General features: G+C 35.4%; 1 protein-coding gene across 4 annotated transcripts in view; it reads left to right on the forward strand.

The window, feature by feature from the left end:
- SEC22A (SEC22 homolog A, vesicle trafficking protein) overlaps nt 1–16,315 on the forward strand; it is a 72,666-nt gene that overhangs the window by 22,306 nt on the left and 34,045 nt on the right. The gene's annotated exons all lie outside the window — the stretch shown is intronic.

Genomic DNA, 16,315 nt, shown 5'->3' on the forward strand with positions numbered 1-16,315 from the left:
TCTCCCAGTGTTTTATATAGTCATCTCTCAGATATGTGACTAATCAGCAATCTCAATTGCTTTTCAACAGCAATCTCAAAGGAACTCTTTGCTAGGGAGACACTCAAGAAGATTTCTTGGTACACATTCTTCTAGAAAAGAGTAATTTGTTTGTAATATATACCTATAGGCATGTAAAGTGCTTTGCATTATGTAAAAATGACTACATTCAAGGTTGGGGTTCTTGACTGTCACAGCACATGTGATCATCTACTCAGACATCCCCTCCCAAACAAGGAATACAGTTCTCAACAGTTGGGACATGTTGAAAACTTCTGCTTAAAAGTGGAAATCCTTGTTATTTTATAAGGTAGCATATGCCGTTGTTGAATTGCTTATTTTAAAAATTCTTTCGTGTATTTTGAGCTAAAATCTGTTCCCTATAATGCTAACATTTGTCTAAGTTCTGTGACTTATCCCTCCCTGACTTCAGCTGTACCAGAACTTTGATGTCAGCAACTCTGTGTCCTTTCTATCCTTTTAGTCTGATTGACTTCATATAAAATATCCCCAGTTTCCTTAGCCTTTGGTAATTTGAAACCCTCCTCATCCTGGAAGATTCCTCTTTATATGCTTTTGTTTGTTGGTATTCTTTAAAAGTGGCATTTAAGGCTGAACAGAACACTTCATATTTGGTTTGATTAATACAAATTATGGGAGAAAAGGGGAAGCAGATTTCACTAAAATGATCCAGCTAGTCAGGAAACAAGTAAACAAGCAAATAGCAGTAACAAGCCCTGGGGGAGAGGAGGTGGATCAGTACTTAGAGTTGTTAAAATATGTTATCTAAAATGTCCAGTTTTCAATTAAAAAAAATTACAAGACACGCAGAAGAAAAGGAAAGTATAATTCATACACTGGGGACGGGGTATGGTGGGGAAGGCAGGCATTAGAAACTGCCTGAGAGAGTGATCTGATGTCAGATTTAACAGACAAAGAGTTCAAAGTAGCCATTATAATTTTCTTCAAAGAAGTAAAGAAAACCATGATTAAAGAAGTAAGGAAGGTATGATGGTGATGTCATATTAAATAGGCAGTATTAATAAAAGATAGAAATTATAAAGAAAAAGAACCAGATTCTGGAATTGAAATTGAAATTCTGGAATTGAAAAATACAACTGAAATAAAAAATTAACTAGTTGGGCTCAACAGTAGATTTGAACCGGCAGAAGAAAGAGTTAGTAAACTTGAAGATAGATTGAGAGAGATTATCCAAGTCAAAGAGCAGAGAAAGATGAAGAAAAATGAATAGAACTGCAGAAAAATATGGGGCACTATTAAACACACTAACATATGCATGATGAGAGAAGCAGAAGGAAAGAAGAAGAGAGGGGAGCAGAAAAAGTATTTGAAGAAATAATGGCTGAAAAGTTTCCATTTACTCAAAAAATGTTAATCTATTCCAGGAAGCTCAAAGAATTCCAAATAGGATACATGCAAGAGATCCACAAATAGATGAATCATACTAAAAATCCTGAAAGACAAAGACAAGGAGAAAATCTTTAAAGCAGCAAGAGAAAAACAGCTTGTCATTTACAAGGTTTACCACAATTAACAACTGGCTTCTCAACAGAAACAATGGAGACAAGAAGGCGGTGGGATAACATGTTCAAAATACTCAAAGGAAGAAAAAAAACCTCAACCAAGAACCTTGTATTCAGCAAAGCTATCTTTCAAAAATGAAGGTAAAATAAAGATATTTGCAGATAAGCAGAAGATGAGAGAATTTGTTGCTGGCAGACTCATCTTAAAAAAATACTGACAGTAGTTCTTCATATTTGAAAGCCAGACCTAGACAATAATTTGAATCCATACCAAAAAAAAAAAAAAAGAAAAAGAGCAATGGTAAAGGTAATTATAAAAGACAGGAAGAATGCATTTTCTTCCTTCTGCTAAGTGATTTAAAAAGCAGTCATATAAAACAGTGTATATATATCATCTCAATAGATTCAGAAAAAGCTTTGGACAAAGTTCAACACTCACTTATGATAAAAACTCTCCAGAAAGTGGGCTTAGAGGGAACCTACCTCAACATAGTAAAGGCCACATTCAACAGACCTACAGCTAACATCATACTCAGTGGTGAAAAGCTGAAAGCATTTCCTCTAAGATCAGGAACAAGACAAGGATATCCACTCAACACTTTTATTCAACATAGTTTTGGAAGCCCTGGCCATGGCTATCAGAGAAGAAGATAAAAGGAATCAAAATCAGAAAAGAAGAAGTAAAACTGTCACTGTTTGCAGATGACATGATACTATACATAGAAAATCCTAATAATGCTAATAGAAAACTGCTAGAGCTCATCAATGAATTTGGTAAAGTTGCAGGATACAAAATTAATAAACAGAAATCTCTTGCATTCCTATACACTAACAGTGAAAGATCAAAAGAGATTAAGGAAACAGTCCCATTTACCATCACATTGAAAAGAATAAAATACCTAGGAATACCTAAGGAGGCAAATACCTAAGGAGGCAAAAGACTTGTACTCAGAAAGCTATAAGATACTGATGAAAGAAATCAAAGATGACACAAACAGATGGAGAGATATACCATGTTCTTGGATTGGAAGAATCGATATTGTGAACATGACTGTACTACCCACAGCAATCTACAGATTCAATGCAATTTCTATCAAATTACCAATTGCATTTTTCACAGAATTAGAACAAAAAATTTTACAATTTGTATGGAAGCACAAAAGACCCTGAATAGCTAAAGCAATTGTGAGAAAGAAGAACAGAGCTGGAGGAATCAGGCTCCCTGACTTCAGACTATACTACAAAGCTATAGTAATCAAAACAGTATGGTACTGGCACAAAAACAGAAATATAGATCAATGGAACAGGATAGAAAGTCCAAAGATAAACCTATGCCTCTATGGCCACCAAATCTATGACATAGGAGGCAAGAATATACAATGGAGAAAAGACAGCCTCTTCAGTAATTGGTGCTGGGAAAACTGGAAAACTACAATGTAAAAGAATGAAATTAGAACACTCCCTAACACCATACACAAAAATAACCTCAAAAGGGATTAAAGACCTAAATGTAAGGCCAGATACTATAAAAAACTCTTAGAGGAAAATATAAGCAGAATGCTCTCTGACATAAGTCACAGCAAGATCTTTTTCGATCTACCTCCTAGAGTAATGAAAATAAAAACAAAAATAAACAAATGAGACCTAATTAAAGCTTTTGCACAGCAAAGGAAACCATAAACAAGACGAAAAGGCAGCCCTCAGAATGGGAGAAAATATTTGCAAACAAAGCAAGTGACAAGGGATTAATCTCCAAAATATACAAACAGCTCATGCACCTCAGTATAAAAGAAACCAACCCAACCAATCAAAAAATGGGCAGAATATCTAAATAGACATTTCTCCAAAGAAGACATACAGATGGTCAACAAACAAAAAGATGCTCAACATCACTAATTATTAGAGCAATGCAAATCAAAACTACAATGAGGTATCGTCTTGCACCAGTCAGAATGGCCATCATCAAAAATTCTACGAACAATAAATGCTGGAAAGGGTGTGGAGAAAAGGGAACCCTCCTACACTGTTGGTGGGATTGTAAATTGGTACAGCCACTATGGAGAACAGTATGGAGGTTCCTTAAAAAACTAAAAATAGGGCTATCATATGACCCAGCAATCCCACTCCTGGGCATATATCCAGAGAAAACCATAATTTGAAAGGATGCATGCACCCCGATGTTCATTGCAGCGCTGTTTACAATAGCCAGGACATGGAAGCAGCCTAAATGTCCATTGACAGAGGAATGGATAAAGAAGATGTGGTAACATATATACAGTGGAATATTATTCAGCCACAAAAAGGAACAAAATAATGGCATTTGCAGAGACATGGATGGACCTAGAGATTGTCATACAGAGTGAAGTAAGTCTGAAAGAGAAAAATATATAATATCGCTTATGTGTGGAATGTAGAAAAATGGTAGCAACGGACTTATTTGCAAAACAGAAATAGAGTCACAGATGTAGAGAACAAACTTACAGTTACCAAAGGGGGAAGGGGGGTGGGATGAATTGGGAGATTGGGACTGACATATATACACTACTATGTATAAAATAGATAACTAATGAGAACCTACTGTTTAGCATAGGGAACTCTACTGAATGCTCTGTGGTGACCTAAATGGGAAGGAAGTCTTAAGAGTGGATATATGTATACATATGACTGATGCACTTTTCTGTACAGCAAGAAACTAACACAATGTTGTAAAGCAACTATATTCCAATGAAAATTAAAATAGCAATGTATATAGTGTATTTTGGTGCCTATGACATATAGAAATGTAATACATTTTCTAACAACAGTACAAAGGAGGTGGATGGTAGCAAAGCTGCATTGGGTTAAAGAAATGACTCCATACAGTAATTTGATTCCACAGGAACAAATGAAGAAAGCCAGAAATGATAAGAATTCATATTAACAAAACCTACAAAAATATAATTGTCCTTTTTTCTCTTAGTTTCTTTAAAAGACATAAAATTATATAAAGTAATAATTATAACAATGTATTTTAGGGTTTATAATATTTATAAATGTAATATATATATATATCACACATATATTCAGCAATGCCACAAATATGGGAGAAAGGAAATAGAGCTATATAAGAGTAATGTGTCTATAGCTCACTTGAGTTAAGTTAGTATAAATCTGAATCTGTTTCTGATAAATTAAGATGTATCGATAGATGGTAAGTCCTAGAGCAGCCACTAAGCAAATAACTCAAAAAATAGTGAAAAATCATTAAAGAAAAATACTTCAGTATGAAATAGTCACTTATTGCAATTATAGCAGTAAAGGAGGAATAGAGCAAAAAGGCATGAGAGATATCAAAATAAGTAAGAATGTCAGATATAAATCTACTGTCTCAAAAATCACATCATATGTGAATGGATTTTAAAAATGTGAATGGATGAAACATTCTAGTCAAAAGTTAGAGATTTTTAAAGTGGATTAAGAAAAAACAAAGATACAGATAGATTGAAAGTAAAAGGAAGAAAAAAGTTATATAATGCAAACAGCAACCAAAAGAGAGCCTGAGTGGCTATTTTGATATCAGACAAAATGGACTTTAAGACAAAAATTCCTACTAGAGACAGTGGACATTTTATAATGATAAAAGAATCAAGGGGCTTCCCTGGTGGCACAGTGGTTGAGAGTCTGCCTGCCGATGCAGGGGACACGGGTTCGTGCCCCGGTCCGGGAGGATCCCACATGCGGCAGAGCGGCTGGGCCCGTGAGCCATGGCCACTGAGCCTGCGCATCCGGAGCCTGTCCTCCGCAACGGGAGAGGCCACAACAGTGAGAGGCCCGCGTACCAAAAAAAAAAAAAAAAAAAAAAAAAAAAGAATCAATATATTAAGGTATAACAATTATAAGTATATATGCATTTATCAACAGAGCCCCAAAATACAGGAAGTAAAACCTGTCAGAAATAAGAGCACAATGGGCAATTAAGCAGTAATAGTTGAAGACTTAAATACCTAACTTTCAGTAATGGGTATAAATGGGTAGAAGATAAACAATGAAATAGAAGACTTAACACCATAAACCAGCTAGATTTAACAAACATCAATAGAACACTCCATTCATTATTAGAAAATACATTTTTCTCAAGTACACATGGAGCATTCTCCTTACGCTAAGCCATTAAAACAAGACACTTCATAAATTTTTTTTTTTTTTTTTTGCGGTACACGGGCCTCTCACTGTTGTGGCCTCTCCTGCTGCAGAGCACAGGCTCCGGACGCCCAGGCTCAGCGGCCATGGCTCATGGGCCCAGCTGCTGCACGGCACATGGGATCCTCCTGGACCGGGGCACAAACCTGTGTCCCCTGTATCGGCAGGTGGACTCCCAACCACTGCACCACCAGGGAAGCCCCACTTCATAAATGTAACAGGATAGAAATAACACAAAGTTCTTTATCCACAATGAAAAGAAATTAGAAATTAACAGGGAAAAAAATTGGGAAGCCTCACAAATATGTGGAAATTAAACAATACACTCCTAAATAAATATACATTCCTCTAATAATAATAATACACTTCTTTTTCTTCAAAGAAGAAATCAGGGGACATCCCCGGTGGCGCAGTGGTTAAGAATCCGCCTGCCAATGCAGGGGACATGGGTTCAATCCCTGGTCTGGGAAGATCCCACATGCCGTGGAGCAGCTAAGCCTGTGCACCACAACTACTGAGCTTGCACTCTAGAGCCCACGAGCCACAATGGCTGAGCCCGTGTGCCACAACTACTGAAGCCCACATGCCTAGAGCCCGTGCTCCGCAACAAGAGAAGCCACTGCAATGAGAAGCCCGCACACCACCATGAAGAGTAGCCCCTGCTCACCAAAATTAGAGAAAGCATGTGCACAGCAACAAAGACCCAACACAGTCAAAAATAAATAAATAATTTTAAAAATGAAATAAAATATTCATCACATTAAAAAAAAAAATCAGAAGGGGAATTTAGACTTTGAGATGAGTGAAGATGAAGAGACATCATACCAAAACTTATGAGATGCAGCTCAAGCTGCGCTTAGAAGAAAATTTTTAGCTATAAATATCAATATTAAAAAAGAAGATCTCAAATGAATAACTTAACCTTCCACCTAAAGACACTGGAAAAAGAAAAGCAAATTAAACCTAAAGCAATCAAAAAGAAGGGAATAGTAAAATTTGAAGCAGAAATAAATGAAAATGAAATAGGAAGCAAAAACAATAGAGAAAAATCAATGAAATCAAAAACTGGTTCTTTGAAAAGATTAACAAAATTGACAAACCTTTAGTTAGACTGACCAAGAAAAAGAGAAATTTACTAGATACAGACATGAAAGAGGGGCCATTTCTACTGACCTTACAGAATAAAGGATTTTAAAGGAAAACTATGAAAAACTGTATGCAAATGAGTTAGGCAACTTTGATGAAATGGACAAATTCTTAGAAATATGCAAACTACAGAAACTGACTCAAGAAGAAATAGATAATCTTAATAGATCTATAACAAGAATAGAGATTAAATTAGTAATAAAAAACTATTCACAAATTCCAGACCCAAGTGGTTCTACTGGTGAATTTTATCAGTTAAAGAGTTAACCAATTCTTTACAAAATGTTCCAAAAAATAGAAGAGAGAGAATACTTTTCACCTCATTTTATGAGGCCAGTATTATTCTAATACCAAAACCAGATTAACACATCACAAGAAAAGAAAACTACAGACCAATATCTTTTGTGAACACAGATACCAAAATCCTCAATATAGTACTAGCAAACCAAATACAGCAGCATATAAAAACCATTATACACCACGACCAAGTGGGATTTATTCCAGTGCTGCAAGATTGGTTTAACTTCTGAAAACCAATTATTGTAATACATGATATCAATAAAGTAAAAAATAAAAACCACATGATCATTTCAATAGATGAAGAAAAAGAATTTGGCAAATTCAGCAGCCTTTAACGATAAAAACACTCAACAAACTAGGAATAGAAAGGTGCTTTCTCAACTTGATGAAAAGTATCCACGAAAACCCACAGCTAACCTCATACTTAATGACAAAAGACCAGATGCTCTCCTATAAGATCAGGAACAAGACAAGGATGTCTGCTTTCACTACTTCTATTCAGCACTGTACTGAAGGTTCTAGACAGTGCAGTTAAGCAAGGAAAAGAAAAGTCATCTGGATTGCAAAAGGAGAAAGAAAATAGCTGTGTTCACATATGATATGGTCTTGTATATGGAAAATCCTAAAGAATCAACTAAAAAACTATTAAACTAATGCATCCAGTAAGGTTGTAGGATACAAGATCAAAATATAAAAATCAGTCATATTCTACTATCAGTGGACAATCTGAAAATGAAATTAAGAAAATCCTAGCAACTACTGGCCAAAACAAGACATTATGCTTTCTGTTGTTTGCAACTAAAAAGAAAGAAAATCTCATACGCTGAAAACTACAAAACATAGGAACAAATTAAAGACCTAAATTAATGGAAAGTAAAGTAGTCCTGTGTTCATGGATTAGAAGACAGTATTGTTATGATAGCTATACTCCTAAGTTGATACACAGATACAATGAAACTCTGAAAAGTCCAGCGCTATTTTTTTGTGCAGAAATTGACAAGTTGATCCTAAAATTCATATGGAAATGCAAGGAACCAAGAATAGTCAAAATAATCTTGAAAAAGAACAAAGTTGGAGGACTCACACTTCCAAACTTGCTACCAGGCTAGGTAATCAAGACTATGTAGTTCTGGTGTAAGGATAGACATATAGGTCAACAGAATAGAGCTGAGAATACAGAAAGAAAGACTTACATTATGGTCAATTCATTTTTAAGAAGAATGCCAAGACACTGAAAGAATAATCTTTTCAACAAATGATGCTGGGACAAGTGGATATCTACATGCAAAAGAATGAAGTTAGGCCCCTACTTTATAAAATGTGTTAAAACTAACTCAGAATGAATCAAAGATCTAAATTTAACAGCTAAAACTATAAGATTCTTAGGAGAAAACTTAGGTGTAAATCTTTGCGATTTTGTATTAAGCATTTTTTTTTTTTTAGATTTGGCACCAAAAACACAATGTAAAAAAAAGTAGACAAGGTAGACCTCATCAAAATTAGAAATTTTGTTCTTCAAAAGACACTCAAGAATTTGAAAAGAGAATTCACAGACACGGAGAAAATATTTGCAAATCATATATCTTCTAAGGCACTTGTGTCCAGAATATACAAGTAACACAACTCAAGTAACAATGCAACAATTCAATATTAAAATGAGAAAAGAATTTGAATACACATTTCTACAAAGAAAATGTGTGACTAGCACATGAAAAGATGCTGAACATTATTGGTCATTAGTAAAATGCAAAGCAAAGTGATAAGGAGATACCACTTCACACCCGCTGGGATGACTGTAATAAAAAAGACAGACAATAACAAGTGTTGACAAGGATGTGGAGAAATTGGAACCTTCTTACGTTGGTGATGGGGTTGTAAAGTGGTGCAGCTGCTTTGGAAAACAGTTTGGAAGTTCTCAAAAGGGTAAACATAGTGTTACCATATGACCCAGCAATTCTGCTTCTGGGTGCATACCCCAGAAATTGAAAATGTATGTCTAAACAAAAATGGGTACACGAATATTCATAGCAGCTAAAAAGTAGAAGTAACCCAAATGTACATCAACTGATGAATGAATAAACAAAATATGACATATTCAAGCAATGGAATATTACTAAGCAATAAAAAAGGAATGAAGTATTGATACATGGTACAACATGGGTGAAATTAAAAACATGAAAGAAGTGAAAGAAGCCAGATACAAAAGGTCACATATTTATAATTCATTTATACAAAATGTCCAGAATAGGCAAATCCATAGAGACAGAAAGTATATTAGCAGTTGATGGGAGCTTGAGGGAAATAGGCAGTGATAACTGTTAATGGTTATGAGGTTTCTTTTTAAGGTAATAAAAATGTTACGGAATTAGATGACGATTGTACAAGTCTGTGAATATACTAAAAACTTCTGAATTGTACACTTTAAAAGGGTGAATTTTATTGTATTTGGATTATATTTCAGTTTTTAAAATCAGTAATAAATGAAGGGGTTATTACTTTGAAGACTTCCAGTAATGATGGAATAGGTAATTCAGACCAACAGTCCTGCTAAATACATGTAGGAAAGCTAAATGGAATGTATATATTATATAGAATATATAGGTCTAATATAATATAGAATTAATCTAAAATATAATCTTCCTGAAGTCTTTGGAGATCCAACAAGATTACTAAGAATTACTAGGATACAGGGGAGAATGGAGGCTCAGGGAGATGAGCCCAATGTTTGGAGCTACTTTTCTTTTTGGAGCCTTTACCAGTTCTGAAGGGAACTGCTGATGGCCTCTCAAGCCTTGGGAGACAGGGATTAGAGCAGAGCCCACCAAAGTGGTGAACCTCATGAGCAACCCTTCAGCTTTGGGTTACGATTTTGCATGTTTGCACTCTAGGAGTATGGGTAGACAGGAATATGAAGTAGGCTTTTATCAGGACTACAACTTAGTTTTGAATCATATTGGTCTCTAAGATCGGATTGAGCTGATTACACAGTGCTTTGTTCCAGAGATCCTGGCAGAAGCAAACAAATAAATTTCCTGTAAGAAATAGTCTCACAAGCTTCAAATTATGTCTATAACAAGATTTTGAAAATAGAATGGCAAACAATCATAAATAACCAGGCTCCTGAAGAGACTAGACTGTGAATGCAAACTATTAGGAACACATATGCATGCGTGTGCACACACACATGGTCTCAGGAACCATGGAAGCCAGAAGACAATGATGTCTTCTAAAGGATAAAAGAAAATAACTGCAAATGTAGAATTCTGTGCCTAACAAAAATATCCTGAAAGAATGAAGTAGCAAGAATGGATATTCTTGCATTGTTCCTGATTTTGATGTTACCAGGGAAAGCTCAGTCTTAAAGAGTTAAATATAATATGATGTTAACTTAGGGTTTATACTGATGCCTTTTTACCAGGTTGAGAAAATTCCCTTATATTCCCAGTTTGATGAATTCGGTTTTTATCAGGAACCGAAGTTAAATTCTGTCAAATGCTTTGTCAGCATGTTTTTTGTCTGCATTTATTGAGATGATTGTATGCTTTTTCTTTTTAAAGTCTATGTGGTAAATTACATTGTTAGCTTTTCAAATGTTAAATAAACCTTGCAGTTCTGTGATAAACCCCAGTGGGTCATGATGTATTATCCTGTTTATATATCATCAGATCCAATTTGCTGAAATTTTGTTAAGATATTGTATCTGTATTCATGAGGGAATTGGTTTGTAGCTTTCCTCTTTTGTGTTTTTTGTCTGGTTTTGCTATCAGGAAAAAACTGGACTCATAGAATAAATTGGGAGGTATTCCCTCTACTTCAAAATTTGAGAAACGTTTCTGTAGATTTTTTATTTCTTCTTCTTTAGGTGTTTAGTAAGTGAAGCCTTTTGAGCTTTTGGTTTTCTTTGTGATAAGGATTTTAACCGCAAATCAGTTTCTTTGGTGAATGTAGGGTTATTCAAGTTATCTGTTTCTTCTTGATTTTTAGTAGTTTGTTTCTTTTAAGGATTCTGTCTGTTTCACCTAAGTTATTGAATTTTTTGGCATAAAGTTTGGCATCAGTCTTACTAGAGTTTATAATTTTTATTGATTTTCTTAAAGAACCAGCTTTTGCTTTCTTTGACATTTTATTGTTTTTGTTTTCTGTTTCATGATTTATGTTCTGATGTTTATTATTTCCTGTCTTTTGCTTCCTTAGGGTTTAGTTTGCTTTTCTTTTTCTAGGTTATGAAGGTAGAAGTTGAGGTCATTAACTTCAGAACTTTCTTTTCTAATACAGGCATTTAGTAGTATGTATTTCCCTCTAAATATTGTTTTAGCTAAATTTCATACATTTAAATGCATTGTATTTTCACTTTCAGAATGCTTTTTAATTTCCCTTTTGACTTCTTTTGCTATCCATGGATTTATTAGGAATGTGTTGCACAGCTTTAAATATTTAGAGATTTTCCAGATGTCTTTCTGTTAGCTGATTTCAAATTTAGTTTCATTGTGGCCAGATACCAAATTTTGTATGATTTTAATCCTTTTACATTTATTGAGGCTTGGTTTATTCTCTCAGAGTATAGTCTATCTGAGTCATTTTTCTGCGTTCATTTGAAAAGAATGTGTATTCTACTGTTATTGGGTAGCTGATCACCCAATATAATATCAGTGATTAATATCATTTAGACCAGGTTGGTTGATGATGTTCAAGTCTTTTATATCTTTCTGATTTTTCTGTCCACTTCATTAATTATTGAGAAAGGGGTGTTGAAATTTCTGACTATATTTGTGAATTTATATTTTTCTCCTTTTAGGTCTATTGTTTTTATTTTGTATATTTTAAATCTTGTTAAATATTTAGTATTGTTTTGTTCTCTTGGTGCATGCACACCTTTGTCACTTTGAAATTACTTTCTTCATACCTAGTAGTATTCTTAGCTCTGCAGTCTACTTTATTAATATAGCCATGGTATCTTCTTTTATTAAATTAATGTTGGAATGGTATGTCTTTACCATCTTCTTTCTTTTAACATTTTTGTGCTTTATATATATATATATTAAATTTATTCTATTGAAGTATAGTTGATTTACAATGTTGTGTTAATTTCTACTGTACAGCAAAGTGATTGAGTTTTTTATACACACACACACACACACACACACACACACACACATTGTTTTTCAGATTCTTTTCCATTAAGGTTTATCACAGGATGTTGAATATACTTCCCTGTGCTATACAGTAGGGCCTTGTTGTTTATCCATTCTATGTATAATAGTTTGCATCTACTAATCCCAAACTCCCAGTCCATCCCTCCCCCACCCTCCTTCCACCTTGGCTACCACAAGTCTGTTCTCTATGTCTGTGGGTCTGTTTCTGTTTCGTAGATATGTTCATTTGTGTCATATTTTAGAATCAACATATAAGTGATATCATACGGTATTTGTCTTTCTCTTTCTGACTTACTTCACTTAGTATGGTAATTGCTGTAAATGGCATTATTTCATTCATTTTATAACTGAGTATTCCATTGTGTATATTATGTACCACATCTTCTTTATCCATTCATCTGTCAGTGGATATTTAAGTTGCTTCCATGTCTTGCCTATTGTAAATAGCGCTGCAGTGAATGTTGGGGTGCATGTATCTTTTTGAATTATAGTTTTGTCCGGATATATGCCCAGGAGTGGGATTGCTGGATCATATGGCAACTCTATTTTTAGTTTTCTGAGGAACCTCCATACTGTTCTCCAATTTACATTGGTGCATACTGCACCAATTTACATTCCCACCAACAGTGTAGGAGGGTTCCCTTTACTCCATACCCTTTCCAGCATTTGTTACTTGTAGACTTTTTAATGATGGCCATCCTGACCCATGTGAGGTGGTACGTCATTGTAGTTTTGATTTGCATTTCTCTAATAATTAGCGATGTTGAGCATCTTTTCACGTGCCTGTTGACCATCTGTATGTCTCTTTGGAGAAATGTCTATTTAGGTCTTCTGTCCATTTTTTGATTGGGTTGTTTGTTTTTTGTTATTCAGTTGTATGAGCTGTTTGTATATTTTGGAAATTAAGCCTTTGTTGGTCGCGTCATTTGCAAATACTTTCTCCCAGTCCATAGGTTGTCTATTTTTTCATTTATGGTTTCCTTTGCTGTACAAAAGCTTGTAAGTTTGGTTAGGTCCCATTTGTTTATTTTTGCTTTTACTTCTGTTGCCTTGGGAGACTGTTGTGTCTTTATATTTAAAGAGGTTTCTTTTAGGTATCAGATAGTTGGGTCTTTTGAAAAAAAAATCCAATTTGACAATATCTACCTTTTTATTTAGGTGTTTAGATCATTTATATTTAATGTGATTATTGATATGGTTGGGTTGAAACCCACCATCTTGGCTATTTGTTTTCTTTTTGTCCTTCCTGGTTTTGATCACTTTTCTCTTTTCCTGCCTCTTTTTTTTTTTTTTGCGGTACGTGGGCCTCTCACTGTTGTGGCCTCTCCCGTTGCGGAGCACAGGCTCCGGACGCGCAGGCTCAGCGGCCATAGCTCACGGGCCCTGCCGCTCCGCGCCATGTGGGATCTTCCCAGACTGGGGCACGAACCCGTGTCCCCTGCATCGGCAGGAGGACTCTCAACCACTGCGCCACCAGGGAAGCCCCTTCCTGCCTCTTTTTGTATTGGTTACTTTTGATCTGTTTTCTGTTCTTTGTTGGCTTACTTTACCTCCTTATTTCATTTGTTTGTTTTTGTGGTTGCTTTGGGTTTTATCGTATATATCTAATATTTTGTGGTAGGGCCACTAGGTTCTGCCATGGCTAACAAGCAAGCCAAGAATTAGTTCTCAAAATGAAAACAGGTTTTGCCTAAGGGCCGTGTCATTGCTTCAGAATACCTGGAGCCTCTTTTATGATTCTTCTTTCCAGGTTTGCAGCAGGCTCAAAACATCATCCCTGTTTTCCACGGATATTTTGAGCACCATTGGATCCATGGGTCATAAGCGCTGAGTGGCAGAACATCCTCTATTGAAGCCTGGATCCTTCTGTTGCTCTGGGCCCTCCTCAACCATTGTCATTTAGTAAATAAGTTGGAACATCATACTGAAATCTAGAAAGGCATATGTTTCTAGAAGTATGTTTTCTTAGTGGTATGGGTTGAAAGGTGCAACTTGATCTTTACTTTCAGTGTACTCTAGACCTTTAACTACCTGAAACTTGACTGAGGTTGTAGACTTTTCTAATTTTGTGATTTTTTTTTTTTTTTTTTTTTTTTGTGGTACGCGGGCCTCTCGCTGTTGTGGCCTCTCCCGTTGCGGAGCACAGGCTCCGGACGCGCAGGCTCAGCAGCCATGGCTCACGGGCCTAGCTGCTCCATGGCATGTTGGATTTTCCCGGACCGGGGCACGAACCCGTGTCCCCTGCATCGGCAGGAGGACTCTCAACCACTGCACCACCAGGGAAGCCCTGGATTATTTTTTACCCTCTGGCATATACATGTCATCCCAAGGTATCTAATCTAAGGCATATACTGTCTGTTCTTCAGGTACTATCAGCATGAGGTCATCAGTAAAGTAGATTAATATAATGTCCTATGAGGTGTTAAGATGTTAGGTCCTTTGTAAACCAAGAGTTAGCAAACTATTTTGTAAAAGGCCAGGTAGTAAAGGTTTTACAGGCCATATGGTCTTTCAACTACTCAACTCTGCTGGTGTAGTATGAAAACAACCATATACAGTATGGAAAAGAATAGGTGGAGCTGTGTTGCAGTAAAACTTTATTTACAGAAATTTGTGCTAGGCAGGATCTGGCCTATGGGTCGTGTCTGGCAACCCCTGCTATCGACTAATCAGTGGCACATAGTTGATATAACCTGGTGGCAATATCATAAATGTACTGATATCTCTACTAAGTAAAAGTAAAATGCTTCTGATTTTCTCTGTTTGTTAGGATAGAGAAAAAAAAAAGTGTTCAAAAATTAGTACCTATGTGCCAGGGAATTAATTGATTTGTTCCACATGGAGACCACATCTGGTAAAGCATGTGCAATTGGAACCTACAGTAATCTGTTGTCATCCTCTAAGATGCACCCATTTTGGAGACAAACTAGAGAGTTAAAAGTTTTTGAGTATAATAGGAATCACCATACATGTGTCTTTTTAAACAAGCCTTGGATGGTGGCACTGATCTCTGCAGTTACCCTAGGGATTAATGTTTTTATGATATTTGGGTTGGGGGAGCTCCAAGACTTCCATTGGCCTTTCTTTCTCAAATATTTTTAATTCCATAGGCTTGGCAGTTGCTAAGAATGTATGTCCATTAACATACACACTCAGGATCCAGGAGAATTACCTTAATTTGGGGTAGGGGTCCAACTTGACCTACTAGGAGGCAGACTCTACTAGAAACTCCTTGTATTACTTGACATCCGTAAGTCTCCACTCTGACCTGTAGACTGCAGTGGTATCTTGGATAACCAAATAGGAGATACTTGAAAAATGGGGAGAATCTGGGATTTGTTATGATTTTAAGAAAGAGAAAGAGAGAAAAGTCTAAAGAAAAGTTTTTAAAGTAATTCACAATAGAAATTATTTTAATATTAACTTTAAAATTTGTTTTTAATTCAGACCAGGCCTCCATAATATTTTCTGTAGTCTTCCAGTTTAAATATACTTTCCTGTTTTACAATTTTCTTTCCTAAATAAATTTACTTTATTTTGGAATCTGGTTAATAGGTATTTGATAAACCTTATTTTGCAGACCTTTTTCTCTGTTACAATATCTTACTTTTGATTTCTTTTTCTTGTATTTCTTGACTTTTTTTCTTTCCTCTTCCTAACCTTGTGACCTGTCTCTCCACAGTCAGGCATAAATTTTTTTTTTTTTTTTTTTGCCATATTATTATTTTCTGAAGTCTACAGATGTTCTCCTGGGGTCAATATGTTGAATAGTATGTCCTCTTTTACTTGTTCTCTTTTTAAAACATTTTATTATAGAAAAATTTAAACATATATCAAGTAAATAGAATATTATAACTAACACATCACCCAACTATAATAACTATATCAACATTTTGACATTCTTGTTTTATCTATACCTCCATTCACTCCCCACTTATCCACTTGATAATTTCT

The sequence above is a fragment of the Neophocaena asiaeorientalis genome, unplaced genomic scaffold, assembly GCF_003031525.2.
Source record: "Neophocaena asiaeorientalis asiaeorientalis breed wild unplaced genomic scaffold, Neophocaena_asiaeorientalis_V1.1 scaffold22, whole genome shotgun sequence".
Lineage (NCBI taxonomy): Eukaryota > Metazoa > Chordata > Mammalia > Artiodactyla > Phocoenidae > Neophocaena > Neophocaena asiaeorientalis.